Source organism: Homalodisca vitripennis, chromosome 3, assembly GCF_021130785.1.
Source record: "Homalodisca vitripennis isolate AUS2020 chromosome 3, UT_GWSS_2.1, whole genome shotgun sequence".
NCBI lineage: Eukaryota > Metazoa > Arthropoda > Insecta > Hemiptera > Cicadellidae > Homalodisca > Homalodisca vitripennis.
In genome coordinates, this window is record NC_060209.1 from 101,377,437 (window position 1) to 101,399,016 (window position 21,580).

Here is a 21,580-nt window from a genome sequence, read left to right on the forward strand (position 1 = left end):
TCGTCCTGACCTGTCTTCTCTCGAAGCGGACAGCGAGTGGTCGCACCCGGCAGTTGTGAGTTTAATTATTCGCAGCGATGTACATCTCTCCCAGTCAGTGGAGGGGAAAACAAGAACCGTGCTGTGGTAAAATTAAGTCGGGCATTAACTTTGAAACTCGGTCTGCACGGGGCGTTTCAATCTTCATATTTATAAAACGAGCACAGCAGCGTTCTACAGAGACCGTGTTCAGCGACTTTCGTCTGAATGTTTTAGAATTCAGGTTCACGAGACATTGCGTGTTGCTAATTGTATTAATATTTAACTTGCCACTGGTTGAATTGTCAGATGGAATAACCCGTATTAATGTTCACAACCTACCAGCACTGATCATCTATTGTTTAAAACTTCAAACAAAGTGGCAATATAGTATTCGGTGTATCAAACGCAATCCTTGCAGGCACCCAGTAACATGTAAAATTCATAGATATCTCACATACAGCAGGCGACCCACGAGTGTACATCATAAAAAGTCACGACGAGTATTATTAAAGTCAATGGAGCAGATTTACTTTCATCATTTTACGTACCATATAAACCCGTACAACGTTCATTTTAAATCATGGAAGCTGGGAATACAAACATATTACACGGTATTTAATGAACCCCAACAAATTAATTTACAACGAAACGTGAAGTAAACTAATGAAAATGTATCAGCAGCTGTTAACGCATGTATTATACGATTTCAAGAATAAAATGCAAGGCTCTTTTAAACTAGCGTCAATATTTTAAGCGCATGACTTGGGACTTATGGTTATGATCACCCATACAAATTCAGTTTTAGAACAGATTATTTACAAAGTAAGGAGTCCAATAAATATTTAAAGCCAATGACGTAATCACGATGTAGTAATTGTTTAGACACAATTAAAATGTCTGGATTATTCGTAAAACTGTTGATTTATTATTAAAATATCATAGTGTATCAGCTCTTGATGTGCTGATTGCAGTAAATTATGATACAATTAGGTTGCATTATCTTTTTGATCAGCAGCCTACTGTACATCGGTCGTCACAGTAAACCACGCAGGTTCCTCGCCACCGCAATTGCGTGCTAACCTGTTGCTTCAATGTGCTAATGGCGGTAATGGTCAAATAACAACTTTAATGTCAGCTTCAAGGTGTGTACCAGATGAAATCTTACTATAACCTCTGTATAAAGTATACATTTATTACGAATTGAATGTCTAGAACCTCGAAGTTTTACTTATATTTCCTATTTGTTTAAGTCCCACAACAATCCAACTTATAACCAATATTTACATGCTTATTATACAGTCAAAAACTTTAAAACTACACAAAACAGTGGGAGAAGTTATAACTTTATACTATCAATAACACCAAGAGCTTGCGAAGTCAACCATTATGACGAACGATTCAATAACTAACCAATGTTAGTTAGTTTAAATTGAAAGGTGGTTTTCGTTAATCAGCGTTTACTTTTTCTGGAGACGGTATATTTCAAAATCATATTTTTGCCTTAGACAATGCCTTTTCTTTTTAAACTACTATTTTATCCACTATACTTTAAAGATCCAGTTTACCAGAGTACACATTATGCCGTTCAATACAGTAAAATAATAAAGAAATGTATGCAGTTTTGTCATTTCTGTGTTTTAAACGAAATTATAATAGCCTGGCTTGTGTAGACAGTCTATGAGCATTGTTATAGTTAGTCACTTATATACTAACTAAATTCAGAGGAGGTCCTCAGTGAAAACGTTTACACTGAGTGTGGGTTAAAGTTTTGTATGGTCCCATTACATTTATGTCCTTATGATTTTCTATTATTGGGCGAAGGAAGTCACGCACAATCGGAAGTACTCGTAACGCGAATGCCGTGTATTCGGGACGCGTGTTTCGTGTGTTGTCACACTACTATCAATCTCTCCATCAAAGTAGCACGCGTGTTCGTTAAAGTTGACCCTTTCACTCGAAACTTTGAACGTTCAGAACAAACGCCAGTTATAAACGCCACTTTCGGACGCGTGGAATTGTTAACATTTCCAACGGCAAAGTCGGGAATTAATAGATTTTATAAAACACCGATACCACAACGACAACCATTACAAATTCTTGAAGCTGGGTAGATTGACAGACCCACTCGTTTGCTGGGGAGAGGGCTCTATAATCTAATCGAAGGTCGGAAGTATGGAAAACTATGTAGTGAACTTGACTACCTAAATCTTTTCTAAGGACGACATGGAGACAATTCGTACACAGATCTCCGTTGAGTGAAGAAGTTATTGAATATGGTACCGTACTGGATTTCAGGATCTGTCTAGACAGCTAGGATCGGAACCTCCTTTGTTAAGTTTTCAAGTGTAAAATATTTCGATTTGATAGTGTTCATGAGATATGCAACGGCCCACAATAGTAATGAAGCTCCCATTGTACTACACGCAATAATTGACTTTTTCGTCGTTTGGATCCACTTGACTTCAAAATTTAAAACATTACCATATCTGAGTGATGAGATTATGTGCATACTAGGAATAACCTCTTAACGAGTAAAAACGCCAAACTTTCCTCGTTTTCCCTCAACGTCGTCATTCACCTGAAATGTATGTAATTGTGGGTGTTGGCACCGAATTGAACTAGCCACAGATATATATTTACGAGAGATGAGATTGTGACAGGAGACAGGTGCGGTCCTGGTTACTGACTGTTAGGTGGATGGGAGGGAGGTGGGGCTCAGCGGCAGGCAGAGAAAGTAGAAAACGGGTCCGTTCAACTTTGGATGCGCCCGCTTGCTCGTTGGCCGGTCTTTGTCACTTCCTACACTAGCAACTTCCGCTATATTGATGCCCTTATAAATATCAGAAACTGATATGCTGTGAAGATATTGCTTTTAAAAACATTTTTGTGGTGATTGGAATTTTATGTTCCTCTTCTGTATAAGAAACTCAACTACAAGTTATGGATACATATCTTGTTGACGCCAATATATATTTTAGTTTCATTTTTCGGCCAAATATATTTTACTGAGGCACATTGACGGTTCTCATGAGGTGAAATGGCTAGTTCTCATCACTAGCTAACGTATACTCGTATATGGATTACACGCTGAAATTATTGAGTTACTCTTTACTCGAACCTTTTTATAATTTTCAATAATGTCCTTTGACATTCATTTTTAGAAGAAACTTCATTGTTGTAAGAACATGATAAGATTTGTTTAATTGTTGACTTTTAACGTGTCACAAACATTTCCTTTGTGAATTTCCAAAAGAAATTCTTGCTGAATAGTTAATGTAAAAAAATAAAAATAATTGCATTTATGTACTATTTTTTCAATATTTATTGAAAAATTGAATTAAGCCAAAAGCTACATAAAAATGTATATTGCAGCAAAATTTTAATTAGGTATTTTGTACTTTATAAAACTGTGTCACTTGAACATTACCATCATTATCAGCCATTAAGTGATAGCTTTATCTGCAAACAGGCGGGTCTGATAGAGATACTAATTGGTTAAATTACCAAGCTAATTTGCAGTGTCACTACAATAATGTTTGTAATAACTATCCCAATAATTATTTTAACTAAAATGTATTCAACTGTCACATATAATATCCATGCAGCTACAGCTTTAGTATATATCTAGTCGACGTCAATTTTATTGTTTTGTTTTATAACATGCGTCTAATGTACTATTTGAAATAGTATTATAGGCTACCCTGAGCTTTAATCTATTAAATGTGTAAAGCATGTAAAACTGGTTGAAAGAAAACATGAAGTTAATTCTTTAATAATTTTATTTCTAATGCATCTCAAACACCTTCCGTAAACCAATAACCTAAACTTGGAATCCCAACTCTATAATACATATTTACAATAAAGTAACTGCTTGAGAAGTTTTGACTTTGCAAAATTTAATTTGCTCAGGATAGTTTTCATTATAACATTGGAAATACAGTGTTTATTGGATGTTTGTAAAATCATAACAGGTAACTTCTTGCTTCATAGCTATAAAACCAAGGTATGAAGCTTATCGTAAACATTTTTATGTCAATTCATAACAACGACATTCACTGCACTGGTTTAATGGAGGCAAACACACCACTAATGGTCTCCACAGTTTTGTGGATAAATAGAATTTATAAAATAACAACATTCAATTATTTTCTCTGGTAACATTATTATAATTATTGTTTTATCAAAGATTCTTTTTTTTATTTTCTGCTTACTTAAGTGTTTTCATCTTAATTATTACAATGTAATACTAAATTATGGTAAAAATGCAAGTTTCTATAATTTGATTATAGCAATATTACCACAATACTTTCTTCTGATCATTTTCAAACAATGTTATAAGAAACGTGTTGCACATTTTTAACTGTTGTTTCAAGTAATTTTATAGAAATCTACCAACTGTTTTCATCTTCACGTGAGAAATTTCAGCGAAGTTTTGCACATTTTAATCAATTAAAAAAGTCAAAGTGAACATAAACACACTGCCACGTTCAATTAAAAGTTAGCTTATGAACACAATAACAATTTAATTTCCTAATTAATTTCAACACAAATTGGAATGATAGTTATACTTACTTATTATAGCCAATAGATACATTTATAACTAATTACTGAAGCACTTTCAGAGAAATAATAATTTTTGTATGGACTAATTATTTAAATTTAAAAAATTACCACTTAAGTACTGTTGTGTTTATCTGTACAATTACTGGCACATTTTAATAAATTTTTTATAAATGTAACAAAATATTTTATTAAATATTAATGTGATTTTATTACAATGTAGATTGTATTTAATTATTGCATTGTTGTTTGAAGCATTTTTACCATACTATTTAAATATTTTACCTGAAGATACTATAGGAGCTTCTTAAAATTATAAAAATGTAAAGTTAAACTGAAAGTGTATTTTTAACATATTTACTTTTGGTTTATAGTAGCACATAGTGGTTTATTTTGCTTGTTTAAAATTACCCAACTTATTGAAACTTAAAATGTGCCTTCATTGTGTACAAAAAAAAACACATTTATTTTGTTAATACATTTGTTTGATTTACTAAATTAACTGCTTATAATTATGAGAATAATATAAAAGTTTGCAGAATTACCTGAGAAATTTAATGAATTACTCATGCAGAAAATTTATCAAATTAGTCCTTATTATGATTCAGCTTTGGGTTTCAAGCATTCTACACAAACAGTTTTCATGCGCTGTATCCAAATTGGTTTACATTTCACACAGGAAACATGTGTTTTTATCCCCCTCTTCCACTACCACTCGCACACTACCACTTTCCTCTTTTCACATTTGTTTTGTTGGCGTTTCCTTCTTCCAAAGAAACTTGTGCAATATTCTTCACAGAGTAACGGATATATTTTGGAATATGAGCAATGGCAGGTTGCCTCACACCTTATGGTTTTAACACTGCAAATCCAATTTCCTTCCTCATTGTCATCTGTAGTAGAATATTAGTGTCGTGGTCAGAAGCACTGATATGGTCCTCTTCATCATGATTAATTTTAACTCAATAAGAAAGTTATCAACTTCATTCAATACCTTTTGAAATATAGCTTAACTCTGACTTAATTTCTTCTCTTCTGAATCCATTATCAAATTTGTAAATTTTAACGAAATTGCAAATATAACAAGGGTGTACTTTAGTAGAGTGGCCCTTGAAGTTTCGATACAAAGCCATTCCTTAGTGCACATTACTTATGAGATTGTATGAATGGATTCACAACATTTTATTACAGAAGCCGCCACCAAAGACGTACACTGAAAGAGGAGTCTATAAGTGATGTAATCTTAAACTAGCTAATAAGCATCATGCAGTGTTGTCAAGTAGTTTCTTAGCTTTGAGGCATAGACAATACCAACTACAATATGAAGCTAGAGTTTCTCAGTATAGTACACCATACGTAGCCAGACAACATTCTTATATTTGGGAGTTCGACAGAAGTCAAGAATAGCATGACAAACCATGTCATGTCAATGAATGACATCAATATACTTTGAAAACAGTCTATGTTAAATGTAAACACAATATAACAACCATGTAGAATTAATACAATAATATTGAGCAACAGATGATTTCTGAGTAGGTTACATGTATGTGCACAACAAAAGGAATAAATATGTAACTAGAAATAACAAAGAGTATGAAACTGTACCTAAGGATCTTAACCTCGATTACCTCAATCAAATCAATTTTAGTGGGGAGAACTAACGTTTACATGATCTTTGTCATAACTATCATGTAATTTTTCTGGTTAATACCAAAATGGAAAGAGCTAACACAATTATCAAGATTTGAATTGAGTTATTAATGTTTTAACGCTGGTAAGCTGGATAACACTTAGATGGTAGTCATTAGCATGTTTCATTGAATATAAATATTTTAAGGTCATTATTACCGGGCTAGGTCAAAATATAAGGATTGCAATACATCAGTCCCAGCAGTGTGCAATCAAAACACTGTTTGAGCTTAGCTGAGTTGAACACTGAGGCCTTACATTCAGTTAGGTATTGTGTCCAAATTATTGTTTAAACATATTTTGACAGTAGTCATCGGCTGTTCGATATAGCAAACCTACGCTACTTTACAATTCGATATTAATCAAAGGACATCTTTGGTAGTACTTGATTTACATTGTTATCTAGATAGTATTTTAAGAGGTTTAAATAGTTGTTACTAAAACATCCAAGGCCATTGGCAGAAATTTATAAGTGGCTTAAATAAGTGACTTATTATAAGCCTGCAACTTTTCTTGAGTAAACGAGCCGGGAAACGTGGCAAGTCCCAAGCTGCCACATTTTCAAGGTCTGCTTGAAAATAGAAGTGCCTTGTGTCACTGTCCCGCTTCTCTGAGGTCACGTGACTTACTACTGTTCGACTTACTACCGTCTCTGTCTAAACACTTACCAGCCTCCAACAAGTGACTTGTTTCTAGTCTAGTTGCTCTTGCTTCCTTTACACCCGTCATTGATTGTTTGAGTGTTTAATGTTTAAAGTGTAATAATGCCTAATTTAAGTGAGTAGGCAAAGCAAGTTCAATGCTCCCAAGTGGAATTTTACTAATACATTAGTACTTGTCTCTTGCTATCCAATCAACCTGCATTTTCCTCTTCTTGTCTAAAATTTCTGTCAGCTCATCACAAAGCACTACAACCACCTCATCAATAATGTCATCAATCATCATATCTACTTCTACAATTCAATGTTCAACTATTCCAAACAATCGAAGTCCTTTTGTAAGTAGTCCCATGACAGTAAATTAAACATTGACTTGTACAAGTCATTTTAACAAATGACATGCATAAGTCTAGTATAAAATCCCCTCCAGGGCGAGCCTTAAAATTAGAGGCAGTGGCTTAGTGCCATTTATATGAGAGTATGAATGGATGCACATTTTATAATTTTTCTTTGAGTATTTTATGAGATTTCAATAGTTACTATTAAACATCTAAGGCCACTACATTAAAGCGAGACTTATAGTTGGAGACAACGGCCATTAATGGTCCTTGGTACACATTAATGAGACTGTATGAATGGATGCATAAGATTTTGTAGTATTTCTAATAGGATTTTTTTGATCATGTCTGTACTAGCTGACTTTTAACCCCAGAGGAGTAGAACCATGAAAATGTAGAGAACACCGACATTTTAGACTAAAACAGTACAAAATTTAATAGGGTTCCTTTCTAAGTTTAGGTGAATTTATTAATTTAAATAATTAATCAAACATAACTTTATTTTTCTTTTAGACTATTATTTTTGCTCAAATTGTTTGCTTTTGGATAGATTGCTAATCTTTTCTTTTCAATTTTAATATTTGTCAACACAAAACATTATGTAAATTGACAAATAAATAATTTCAAAGCTCTGAATAACGATGGTCTGGACCTCCTCTGCAAATGTTTAATAACTAAAGTAGGTAATTCCAGATTTGTTTTGAGGGTAAAAATAAAAAATAATATTAACATAATTTTTAATGAACATATATACAAAGTTCAACAATTAATAATTTTTTGATTTAATAATATTTAGGTTTAATGTGTCATATATGTAGATTATTATGAAACAGTTTAGTCTTTGAACAATGTGAATGTCGTCCATTGCACAAAGTTGGCTTTAATAAAATCGTTTGATTGGCTTCAGATCCAAGTCGTCCATTAAAGTCTGATGGGCATTGAGAACTGCAATATTGTTGAGTCTCTTCTGTCCTATTGTTGATCCCAGGTATGTTTTTAGTCTACGAAGTGCACTGAATGACCTTTTGGCTGATGCAGTCGTCACTTGCACAACTCTTAGAAGCTTCGAAGCTGCGTAGACTTCTGGAAGAAGTTCATGCACTGTTTCATCATCGACTACAAGTTTACTAATATCATCATTGTATTTAATGATTCATTCCTGTCTGGTGATGTCTCCTGACATTGACAGATGGAGCTGCAGTCAACATTCAAGTCATTTGGGAAGAATTCCTGCACTTTCTCCAGTTTGATGGTATTTACACTCCTATCATTGATAGCTGAGAAATACACTTTCTCCACCATTAATATATTATGTAGTCCAGTAGGTCGAAACCTCTCATTAAGACAATTTGATAGTGTTGATTATTTCGATTTAAATTCTTCAAAAATAATCCACAGGGATTTTGAACTCATGAGGTAATGAATGAGCTGTAAAGTTCTTGAAGCTTCTTTGATAAGAATCGCTAGCGAGGTATTTCAGGCTCTTCACCACTATCAGGCTTTTTGTTTAGGTAGTTATCCCAGAATTGTTCAAACTCAACATCCTTTTTTCAAGAATTTCAATTAAGCACTCTAGCTTTGATTCCACCTCTGTAGCACTAATCTTGGGACAATAGATATTGATGTTGATTTCCTCTACAGGATTCATCACATGACCAAACAGTGAAAGGAAGGAAAACATCTTGAGTTGAAGCATACTTTCAAGAAACCCAGAGTATTTTGAAGCGGAATCTGAATTTTCTTCTTGGGAAAACGTTTCCAAAAACATCAAAATGTTGCTAAAGTACATTATTCTGCGAATGTTGCTTGATCTCATTATTCACTTGTTGGACAAAGTGAACACAGATCTTTTGAACTGGTTTTGTCCCCATAATTTATGGTTTTTTAAAATATTTATTCTTTTTAGTGATGCCTTTATAGTATTTATCAATGTTTTGCAAGAATCATTGCGTCTCTCATGACAGAAAGGTTTCTCAAACTGTTTTCTACAGCTAAATTCAGCGAATGTGCAACACAGTGAATTTAAGTAGCCAAAAGCTTCAAATCAGTAATTAATTTCTGCAAACCTTTGAACTCGCCACTCATGTCTGATGCCCCATCATAGCACTGTCCTTGTAACTTGTTGATTTGGAAGTCCAAGTTGCAGAAGAATGTCCTTTACTAAATCAAGTATTAGCTTTCGTATTTGTGGTTTCATATAAACCAATAAAGTCATTATTAATATAGAGATCATTACTTACAGTATAAATGCAAATCACAACTTGCTCTTTAATTGAAATGTCACTTGTTCGTCAAGTAAAATTGCAAAGTATTCACATTTTTTAATTTATTTTACTACAGTATGCAGAACAGTCTGCTAATAGTTGGATTATTTCATTTTGAGTGTCATGAGACAGTCATTTGTAACTTGTACACCCCATCTATTCCTTAAGAGAGATTTCTGTACTGTCTAAATAATTTTTTTATGTTCTACTAAATTCACATCTACAACATTTATATAGAATGTTAGCAAGAGCTTATGTACTTTTCAAAGTATTAAAAAACAAACAGTTAAAAAATACGTTGACGTGAGGGAATTTTTCTATTTTTGAATACAATTTGTTTATGTTCTACAAAATCCCCATACAATTTATACACAATATTAACAAGGGCCTAGCTAAGTAATGGAAAAGTTTAATTTAAATGAATGTTGTACTTTTGAAAAATAAAAAACAATAGTTGAAAACCAAATGACACAAAGGATTTCTCAATTTCTTAATTAATTTTACATGTTCTACTGAATTTCCATCCATAATACTTATACACAATGCAAACAAGAGTCTACCTAATAAATAAAATAAATAGTTGAAACATTCGATACAAAGGCGTATCTAATCTAATTGTCCAACAGTATAATTCGAGTTAAAGTAGTACTTTTTCATATTAAAAAAAAAATAGACAGAAAATCCAATGCACAAGAGATTTCTCTGATTTTTAATTAATTTTTTTTCTAAGTTCTACTGAATTTCCATCCATTCAATTTATACACAATGTTACCAAAGACCTATCTAACCTAATTGAACATTTTAATTTTAATCAAGATTTTTTGAAAGAATTAACAAGAAATAATAGACAAAAAATCCAAGGAAAATAAAATCCAAGGAACATTGATTTCGAGGTCATGATATCACAGTCAATCCGCTTCATACAAAATAGAGCAAGCCGTTTTGGGGGGGCTAAGCCCCCACCATGGCAAATTAAACATTTATTTAACCTTACAACTATTAAACAAAAGTATAATATTTAAAATTAAAATATTATCACTATTAAAGACTTCACTAATGTAATTCTGTAAAATAAAAAACTTTTAAGAGAATCAATTAAAAATGTTAGCTAGTCAGTCAATCAATCAATCAATCAACATTTTTTATTGCTATAAAATAAAGATCATCGACAAAGTCTCATTACAGCTTTTATTATAAATATAGCCGTAAGTTATAAAACTTAGATTAATTATATCTTAAGTTACGCAAACATAAACCACAATACTCAAATACAGCCAGTGGCGTTGAGGAATTTAAAATAAAATGTTTTTTAATCAGAAGAACTCGTCCAGTGCATAAAATGGGATATCTAACAGCCAGTGCTCGAGTTTTTGTATGCCTTATGTTTTCCTGATAACAATACACATTACACTAACTTATGTGCTAAAGGCTGTTGTTATCAGTTCACATTTTACCATATCGGCCTTGGTTGTTGGTACAAGAGTATTTACAATAAATCATTTTCCAGGTGGAATTTTACTAATAATGGTTACAATCAAGGTTATGACAGAAGTGTTCAAACATCACTGAGAGTTATGTGTGAGGGGGTCACAGAGAGAGGCCATCTATTCTGGGATTGGCAAGGATTGTTTTTGCACAGTTATGTGGGAGGTTTGTACACACTCATGCTGACATTGAGTTAACCAAACACACAAACCGACATGTGCTAGTATCTCCATCCAAAAACAACACGGTTTTATAAAATACAATAAAACCTGAGTGGACTCATTATTTCAAAAAATATATTAATTATGTATTAATTTAAATTATAGACTGAACATTTATTTTGTTATTATCACAATATTTAGAAGCCCTCAGACAAAAGTAAATCAAAAATAATAAATTAGAAATTTGTATTATCATTGTTATCACAAAAACATGCAATAGTCAGATGGTAAATTAGTAAATATTTATAAAGAAAACAAAGACAAATTCAAAGGAAAATGATAATATACTAAATATGTTTTTGTTTAAAAGGTAACATAGTTTAATATATATAAAGTTAGCAAACTCTCATTTGCATTACATAAAACAGATCAATACTAGATTACAATAAACAGAAAAAGTAGTAAAATCAAACAGATTATAATAAATACACTAAACACATTAATGAGATTAGATTAATCAAATGTACATTAACTGGTTTCAAAATGAATCATTTTGTAGTAATCTTATGGCCAATAAATGTGTTAACAGTTTTGCCAGTTTTCTTTTTAGCCCTGAGTTTCAATAATAAAGCTCTTATCTCATTTATTAAATAGGTATCTCCATGGGAAAATAATTATCATCAAGCCAATATTTAACTAAATTTCAAACTACATTCTGATTTATAGTATATTTTTTTAAATTCCTTGAATAGAACATTTCAGCTGATTCTAAAAATTTATATGTTTACTTTTAATTCTTTGCTTATACACACTTTTTGTATCCTTTTTGAAAACGACAATTAGTTGAAATATTAAAGGGTTAAATGAAGTCTTTTTCTTTTATTACTTAAAGTAGCCTCTGCGCATTTATTTTCTGCATATATATATATATATATATATCCTTGAACAGGGAAACAAAGAACAATAAACTATAGCACAAAAAATACTAAGACTGGAGTAAATTACAATGGCCATACAAATAACATTTTTGGCATATTTTCTTGGTCATTGCAACAAGGCAAATTCAACATTGGTGTCACAAATATATAAATCACTCAAACCAGAAGTGCTCTCATACACATGCAAAGCCTACAAGATTGCGTGTGAAAGTGAGGGTAAATGCTAGTTATTGTATATTTATAAATCAAAATGCGGTATATCAACATATACTAACAATAACTAAAGAAAAAACAATTAATTACTTACCTAATCTTCTATTGAATGTAGCAAACTCCTCCTGCAACCTAATAAAAAAAACAATATTAGTTCCACACATTGGTAAGTAAGAACTTTTTGATTTTAATTTTCTTGTACATGTTGATACAAGTGTACAAAGATATCATCACTGTAGGGCGATTCTATACAATTAAAATTTCAGTGGTAGTAACTTAATACCTAAACTGCAAACTTGTTTATAATTTCTTTGAAATTTTATTATTCTGTGAACATGTGTAATAATATTAAATACTAAAAAGTTATATTTATTATAGGAATCTTAAATTACACCAATTAGTAACTTATATCTCTAATTTGGATAATAGATTGTTAACTTATATTTGTTTCTTTAAAGTTGAACTACATATGAGATAATTCCATTTAAAATCAACCAATACAAAAATTATTTTGACCTTGATCTCTCAGATTTTGGTGATTTTTTGTATGGAAGTTGTACCTACTAAGACTAGTTAAATGAAAAATTTTACATTTTTCTGCCTTCAGGTTTTTGAGTGACAGGCTTTTAGAAACTCACAAAAAGGCAGTTTTTAGTCATGTCTCAGTATTTTCTGAACATTGTGATTAAAAAACTATTAAAACTAAAAAGCTAAAATTTGAGGCATTCTTTTCCATTTTAAATACTTTTTAATTTGATACATCACACGGCTATGTTTTTTTATATTTTGAATTCTCCAAAATTTTTTTTGAAAAACCAAAAATACGCCCCCTTCAATTGCTATGTATATTAAATAATATACTGTGTTCTGCAATCAGTTAGCTAGGTATGAAACTATCTCCCCTTGCCAGTCAATGTTTTTTAAACATTTGGTTAATAATATTTCTAAATTATGTTTTTATGTAGCCTATATTAATAATAAATGTTTAAATAAGTGCTATCCTCATATCCTTCAAAGCTTTTATTGCAATACACTTTTTCTCTTTTGGCGAACAGTAAAATTAAATTTCCTTGAACCCTTCACATTAGTTACAGGAGTGTTTTCTGGCATCTCTTGTTATATACCTTTTTGGTGCCTCTAAGAATTTTCATTTGCTATTGACACATTATACATTCAAAGGATTTATCCGGACTGAAATAAGATGTTGCAAATAAATGCCACTCAACTTCAATCCCAAAAATTCCTTTATGCAAACATAATTATAGAAATACAACTTGTATTTTTATTTTGTACTTGTACTGAGTGGTGTTGCCATCAGATAAGAAAATTATCTTTTTAACAGGAAAAGTCTACTTCAAGATCTGCACAAGAATTTTTCTAGAAAGTGTAAAGAAAACTTTATAGTGTTTCAGACAATCTGATATAAAAAATATTGAAAATGTTTCAATTTTCCCTTCCATTTGTAATAAATAATGAAAGGGTGCAGAGTAGCTTGGCTGGTGATGAGATATAGAAAGAACTCTCATCTTGTATGCTGAAGGAATATCACAATTAATTAATTAATGCATGGCCTTCTGTTGAGTTTTTGTTTATTTCATTGTAGAGTCCCTTTTGAGGATTAATTACAAATGTATATACTTTACGCTTCAAATATATTTCTAAAAATCACATAAAAGCTCTGGTGCTTTTTACTACTGTGTTCATCGAACACCTATCTACAGTTACCCACTTTTTCTAAGTACCTTCATCTATCATTTCATTATTTAATTTATTATACAGTAAGTCATTTAATTCACTAACACTTGGGTATTCTTTACACACATTGTTGGAACAGTGCTGAAAAGGTGGATTGTACACTATCTTGACCAGACATGAGAAGTGATCTGATTGTCATCCAGGATGAAATTTTGCATTTTTACTCGTCACTAGTAATTTTTTATTTTGGTGCAATGTGCAGGAATACACAATTCATGTGTTCCACTTTGTCCAAAAATAATACATATAATATTGATTTTCCATGTTTTAAGTCAAATAAATAATCTTTTAGATTTTTGTTTTACACCTATTGTGATGGAGGAATGCTACATTGTACTTGTAAGCAGCTGTCTCTTTGAACATTTATGTTATTCTTACTCTCACCAATTTTCTTTTTGATGTAATGTTTGGTGTAGGTTGCTGGTCACAATAGGCTGTGATTAGTCTTAGGTTATGTTTACTTTTCATTTCATGTTAACTGGTTACTACATACTGATGAAGCAAAGTGCTGTGAAAATTTGTTTGTGACCATATTGTGTTTATTATTGTATTGTAAACAACAATATGGCACGAGTAAATAAAGCTTGCAAAATAACTGTTAAACAAAATAAAATTTGGATTATGAAGAGAAGTATGCCTAAGGACAGACTACAAGTTGATGTAAGTACTCATTCGACTACATCATAAAAGACTGATGAATCTTCTAGCAATGTGAATGTGTATAATACACCAGTGGAAAATGGAGGTTTTGAGTTGACAGCTTGACATTGCAAAGAAAAAGTGTGGTGATTGTTTGTGGCTGCAATAAGTGCACAGTACTAAAAAGTACTTAAGTATGATGAACTAAAGTAGGAAGAGTAAAAAAGAGCCAAGGAGGGAGTTGCATAAGAACCAAGGAGCTTCTAAGGATATGAATCCGGGACATGTTTACTTAATGTTAAATTGGAAAATAAAGTTAACCAACTAGGGTCGAGGTGGCAGTGTAAGTTCAGATGACCAGCTTGTCGCTGATTTCAGGGGGTTACAATACCATACTCAAAATATAATAGAAATTGAATTACTGAATACATTCAGATAAAAATCAATTGAAATATATTTCCTATAATAATATGTACTATTATGTAAGAAACATTTTATTTATACTTGTTGGAAGAAAACAACTGTGTAGCAGTGCGTTGTTCCTTATTTTATCATACATTTCATTGCACGATTCCGACAAGTTCATTTTAACAATTAATAGAGCATTGATACAGTCTAAGAACATCTACGCGTTATTTGAAAGCCAAAAGAAAATGCCCTTCGACATGCCTGGAAGAGATAAAACTAACTCACAATACTTTTATGTTTAAAATTGTTATCTGCTGATTTATCAAATCCCAGAAGAGAGTGAGCCACTTTGCTCAGTTGATTTAATTTTGGCCCACTTAGCAATATGTTCTACCGTAAGATACTATTTTAATATCACAATTTCGTTGAACATTTCATCAAGGGTCATGTTGGCTGGATTTTCAAATAATGACAAGCTATCTTCCAATTCCTTCCAATTGGGCTGTCTAAAACTAGCCCAAGACAATTGATTCTAGATTACCTTTCCATAGATGTAAATAAGCAATACAAATGTCATAAAATCTAGTTGCTGTCTGTTTCAATTGATTTAAATCACAGCCAGGTGCTGCCCGAGAGATCTTCCTCCTCTGAAGATCCCTAACTTTCATATGAAGGAAACAATGATTTTTCCTCTCCTCCATGTTTCTGTACAGTTCAAAATACTCATTTGCAGCTTCAGCTCTCCATTTGGCCCATTTGGATTCCTAACAAGTTTTTTAAAGGCTGCAGGGGTTTTCAACTGTTGAAAAATATACGTTTTGAGTGGTTCCATAATTTGAAACACCTGTGTAGCGGGTACGGCGGTTATCGCAAGATAACCAGATCAAGCAACGTCGAACGTGGCTGCTGCTTGGATGGGTGACCGCTGAGCGATCCTGTCCTTGCAAGCAGCCCGCCTGCCCGGCCATTGGTGGTGGTTCGGAAGTCACCTTTAAGCCGTTGGTCCCCAGGTTAAGTGTTAGAGAGGGCTTCTTAGCCCTAACTTCGCCTGGTAAAATAAGACATTCTTTACTTTACTTTTTACTTTTTCTAAGGCTGTCAGAAGTCGAAGCCAGCTAGTATTCGAGTATGAAAGAATCTGTTAATACTCTACACCAACAGACTTTCAACTCTGCAACTCAAGCTGTATACAAATGTTATACAAATGTGAAAGTATTTAAGAAACATAATAAATGACTCCTGCATCACATGGCAAAGTATCAGATGCGTTGTAGATAGTTGTTCATAACAAGAGCAATGCAGTCCACACCAACCAAAATTTTGTTGCAGCTTGTAGATAACTATTTGAAAGGATTTTTAGTTCCTTTTTCTCTTAGTACCACTCAAATTAGTACTGGTATTATCTACTGATAAGCCAACTACCTTCTCCAAAAGTTCATGTTTGTTTCCAGTTGTTACTGGTATCTCCTGGTAAGGTTTCTAACTCTAATAGTTTCACATTAACATCACTGTTTACATGGAAATATTTTACTACGATTGGTATTAGTTTATCAGAGCCATGATTAGATGAATCAACCACTACTGAAAGACAAGACGTTTCAGCCTCTCAACTTTTCAATTATTTGTCTTTGAGCTTTAGGAGCTAAATCATTTTATACCATTGCCTCACTTTTTGTCCTCACAGATGAACATTTTCGCTCAAACAAGCATGACAAGAGCATTAATGTACAATCCAGAGACCTAAAGCTATGGTTAGGTTTAACCGTGTGATATGCTATTAACGCTTCCTTAGCAGCAAGTTAATTTTTCTGAGAGTCGCTATTTTTGTCTACGTTTTTCTGCATATTCAATGTAAAATTTAGTGTTGAGTGCACTTTAAAGTATATTAGCCTACTTATTATTGAGTTAGAATTGATAGAAAAAACTGATTGTTTTCTTTAATTTTGGATTTAAATTCTATGTGTACTGCTATAGTAGCCGGTAGTAGCTATTGTCGGCCACTGTCCTGCTACGAATTGAGTAAATGGTTAGGGGAGTTTGTGATATATTTAGATCTTAAACGGGGGGGAGACTTTAATAAGCGGCCTACATGTGTTATTCGATTGCTATTATCGAACAATTCAATATATTATCCAACTTCAATGTATGTAAAAATCGTACACAATAAGATTTATAATAAATTACTGTAACAAGAAGAATCTCATACATTACATTTTCAAATAAATAAATTTTGCAGTAACATTACAAAACAACAAAACCAACTATGGCCTAGACTTCGATATCAAAGAAACCTTCCAATATTTATAACTTGCCCAGCTTTATATCAATAAGTAACCGCTTTTGTGAAATGGAGGAAAGAATTCTTGGGTAGGGTACAATAAGCGGACCCGGTTTTTTATAACAAAGAATGTAATCATCGATACCTAATATTCGCATCTCAAATCCTAGACTATCAATCGATATAAAAGTATCTGTAGTACGCAACAACAAACATATGTTTTAAATTAACATGTGAATATAATATTAACAGTGATCAAACAAATTATTATAACCAAAATTAGGAAAACTGAAGAAGACCATATTTGCTCCTCTCACAGTTACATTTCTTTCTTTCCCACAAATTTCACATAATGGGTTTTTCGGTACGAGTCCTACATGCTGAAGCCACGAAAAACATGTCTTATCATCTTTCAAAGCAATGTTGTGTAGTTTTCTAAAATTGACTGCCATTCTTAATAATCAAATGTTACTTATGTAAAATTGAAATATTACCTTAAACGTGTATTATTTGAAAGTGTTTACAGCTGTTGATATAGATTATTTAAGTTACTTGTTCAAAATAATTAATTAATATCAATTGATTATATCGATGGTTATGATTGAGTAATATCGTTTCCCAATTTCGATGTAAAAAACCGGGTCCGCTTATCGTACCCTACCCGAATTCTAAGTGTTACCAGGAGTCAAACCTACATGTTGAAGCTACTTAAACAAATCTCGTCACTTGTGAGAAACATCTTACATATTTTCCTCACATTCATCTCCATTTTCAAAGTCTCAAAATATTAGTTAATCTTTGTAGTTTATTGTTTACATTAAAATTACTATAACTAATAAGTTGGAATCATATGCTAAGTTAACCCTAGAATGGTAACGCGTAGTCTCTCAGACGACACAAGCTACAAAAACCGGTGCATGACATGACCGACCCCCCACCACCAATACCTTCCCCCTGCCAGCCAAGGTCAATGCTGGATAGGGTTCCATTTTGTTTCATTCACTCAGTTCATTTCAGTGAGCCCATAGTCGTCTGGTAGATTACGTGTTACCGTTTATGTTACTTTTTTGTTCGGGTAGGGTCCAATAAGCGGACCCGGTTTTTTATATCGAAATTGGCAAACGATATTACTTAATCATAACCATCGATATAATCAATCGATACTGATGAATTATTTTTAACAACTTAAATAATCTATATGAACAGCTGTAAACACTTTCAAATAATACAATTAAGGTAATATTTTAAATTTCACGTAACATTGTGTATTGAAATGGCCGTCAATCTTAGGAAGCTTCACGAAATTGCTATAAATATATAAGATATAAAGAAAGACGATAAAATATGTTTTTTATGGCTTCAGGATGTTGGGTTAGTACCTAAGAATCCATTATGTGATATTTGTGGAAAGGTAACAAATGTAACTGTCAGAGGAGCTAAAATGGTCGTCTTCAGATGCAAAAAAAGAAGGTAATGGTACACAACTTTAGTAAAAACGTTTTCGTTCTGTTTCATTTAGTTAAAGTTATGAGTTTCCCTGATTTTGGTTATGTTCATTTATTATTTGTTATCATTAAATTCACATTTTAATTTAAACATATGATTGTTATTACTTTTATATCGATTGATGGTCTATGATTCGATATGCGAATATTAGGTATCGATGATTATATTCTTCGATATAAAAAACCGGGTCCGCTTATTGGACCGTACCCTTTTGTTCCTGAGTAAATATATGAAAAGTTGTTTTGTGCGAATGTAGTGTTAGTTTTTGTGATAATTTTTACCGTGGATGGTCAAGTAACCATGGCTGATCCACTGAACACTAGTTTTGAAATAAGAGAAATTATACTATCTGAACTTGAACAAAGTGATTGTGATGAACAAGAAAGTGATCATGATGAAATGTTTTTTTGTTCATTTTGATCAACTCATTTGTTATTTATGTCCATCAGGCATTGTCAAAAAAAATTAAACCAATGACAAGAAGGGCATTTGCTAAAGAAATATGTGTTGAACTAACAACTCCGCACATTCAGGGAAGACAAAAACTGCTAAATTTATCAAGGAATCTCAAACGCAACATTGAATATGTCGTTGGCCCATCAACATCTCTGAGGCTCAAAATGTTATTGAAGAAGCAGGAACAAGGAAGATTTGTGCAGTTTGCCCAGCGAAAAAAAGAATGACTCGATTCCAGTGCACAAAATGTTATAGGCGTATTTGCTTGGAGCACTGAGGAATGCTGTGTGTAAAGTGTTCCAATAAAGACTGAAAACAACAGAAATCAGGAAACATGACCTCTAAGATGCAAATAATGTCATTTGTAAATAAATTTAATTTTAATTAAATTTTTATTCATTTTTTCCCTAAAGTAGTCTGAGAGGATACGCGTTACCATTTATGTATGGCAAATAGGCGTTATCATTCTAGGGTTAAATAAACTGTAGGCTAATATCGAATTATCCTTTGGATAAAAACATTCAAACCATTCGATAATAGCAATTGAATAACGAGTGTAGGCCGCTTATTAAAGTCCACCTGCTTAAGCATTAGTGATCAGCCTTTTCAGGTTTTATATTTAATTGATCAGTACTAGCCTATCTCAATGAATATTATGTGTTTCTCACCATCAGCATGAGGCAGAATTTCAAGCATTTTCATCTGTATAAAACATAAAATATTGTGAAATGACTAAAGTAAACAATTAGCCTAGCCTACCCTAATACATACCCGTGCATATTCCTAATTTAATGTTAAATTGCATGCCAGTTAGAATCCTAATCCTAGACTACAGAAATAAGTCTAGTCTGCTTCTGGGTTACTAGTATACTATCTATGACAATCTCACAACCACAAGGTACTTGGGCCTATACTGCACATCCTGGATTACAAAATAATAAGATTTAAAAAATACCATCCCATTATTCGTGACCATCAGTTTCATAATTATTGAAAAGATCTATTTAGCTAGTCCTACTAACAAAATTCCTTCTTACCTGAGTATATTTGACTTCACATATCCTGTTTATCCTTGGACTAAATGAAGGCACTTACTAACAAAAACTAAAACCGTACAATAAATCACTCTCACAAACTAAAATTTAATCTAAAACATTAATACAATAATTACCCTAACATCCACTTTTAACCGAAACGCCGTACGAGTAAACTACCTACAATTTGATTAGTAGGATACAATCACGATCATTGCCAGCCACGATCATAGAGCATTGTTTTTTTAATGGTGACTTGACTCTAGAATATGCCAGAACCACCAACATTACGACAACGTCGGATTAAACCGAAATTATGTGTGGAATGGTATATAGTCCAGTGTCACTTCTAGTTAAGTCTTAATATTAATTATTTATCAATTTGCATATTATTTATTTTAAAAATTTCTTCGTCTATAAGTAATAAGGGAAAGTGGCTATACAGTACATTTTCTTCCTGTATATCCCATACATAAAGTCCAGAGTATGATACTCAGGTGACCTCTGAGACCCTGAGATTGAACTTCCTATATATCCTAATAATAAATAATTTACTATGATATGGAGGGTTCTGTATTGAAGTGAACCATGTTCACTGACTCAAGTTTTGATCAAAATACCCCAAAAGTTAAACATCTTTAAGTACTTATAGACTTAATTTATACAATTATTAAAATATAATTATAGTAAATATTAACTATATGAGTCTGACTTATATTACAACATGATTAATTACTACCTACATCCTACCAGCTTCTTCTTATTGGAATGCAATACCCAAATTAAAAATAAACACTCCAATAATCATTTTATTTTATTATTATTGATTGTTTTTTTTTTTATTAATTATACATTATCTATATTCTGTCAGACCACCATTTATTCAAAAGCGTACGACTTGGTTCAATTTTTTTCTGAAAACTATCTCTGAATCCAAGCTATCTAACGGTTTCATGAATCTAACTATATTTTATCAAAATGTAGATCGGATACAAAATAAAATTGAAATATTGAATCACACCCTCCTTCAGTTAAATCCAGGCCTCGTAGTTATCACAGAACATAGAAACTCACCTGAACAGATCATGAACACAAAACTAATAATTTTCTCTCTAGTGGTGCCTTATTGTGGGGAAGGTTGCATGAAGGGTGGAGTTGCTATCTACAAAAATA

At 32.3% G+C, this 21,580-nt stretch overlaps 1 protein-coding gene across 6 annotated transcripts in view; it reads right to left on the bottom strand.

Moving 5' to 3' along the window:
* LOC124357253 (E3 ubiquitin-protein ligase HECTD1) overlaps positions 1-20,643 on the bottom strand; it is a 138,619-nt gene extending 117,976 nt beyond the window's left edge. For 5 of the 6 annotated variants that reach the window (XM_046808817.1, XM_046808819.1, XM_046808821.1 and 2 more), the window contains exons 1-2: positions 20,411-20,643; positions 12,426-12,463 (exon numbers count right to left, since the gene is read on the bottom strand). The gene's annotated coding sequence lies outside the window, so the exon portion shown is untranslated. The remainder of the gene's footprint in view (positions 1-12,425; positions 12,464-20,410) is intronic. The other variant, XM_046808820.1, reaches the window with a different exon arrangement.
* Between the last annotated feature and the right edge of the window lie 937 nt (positions 20,644-21,580).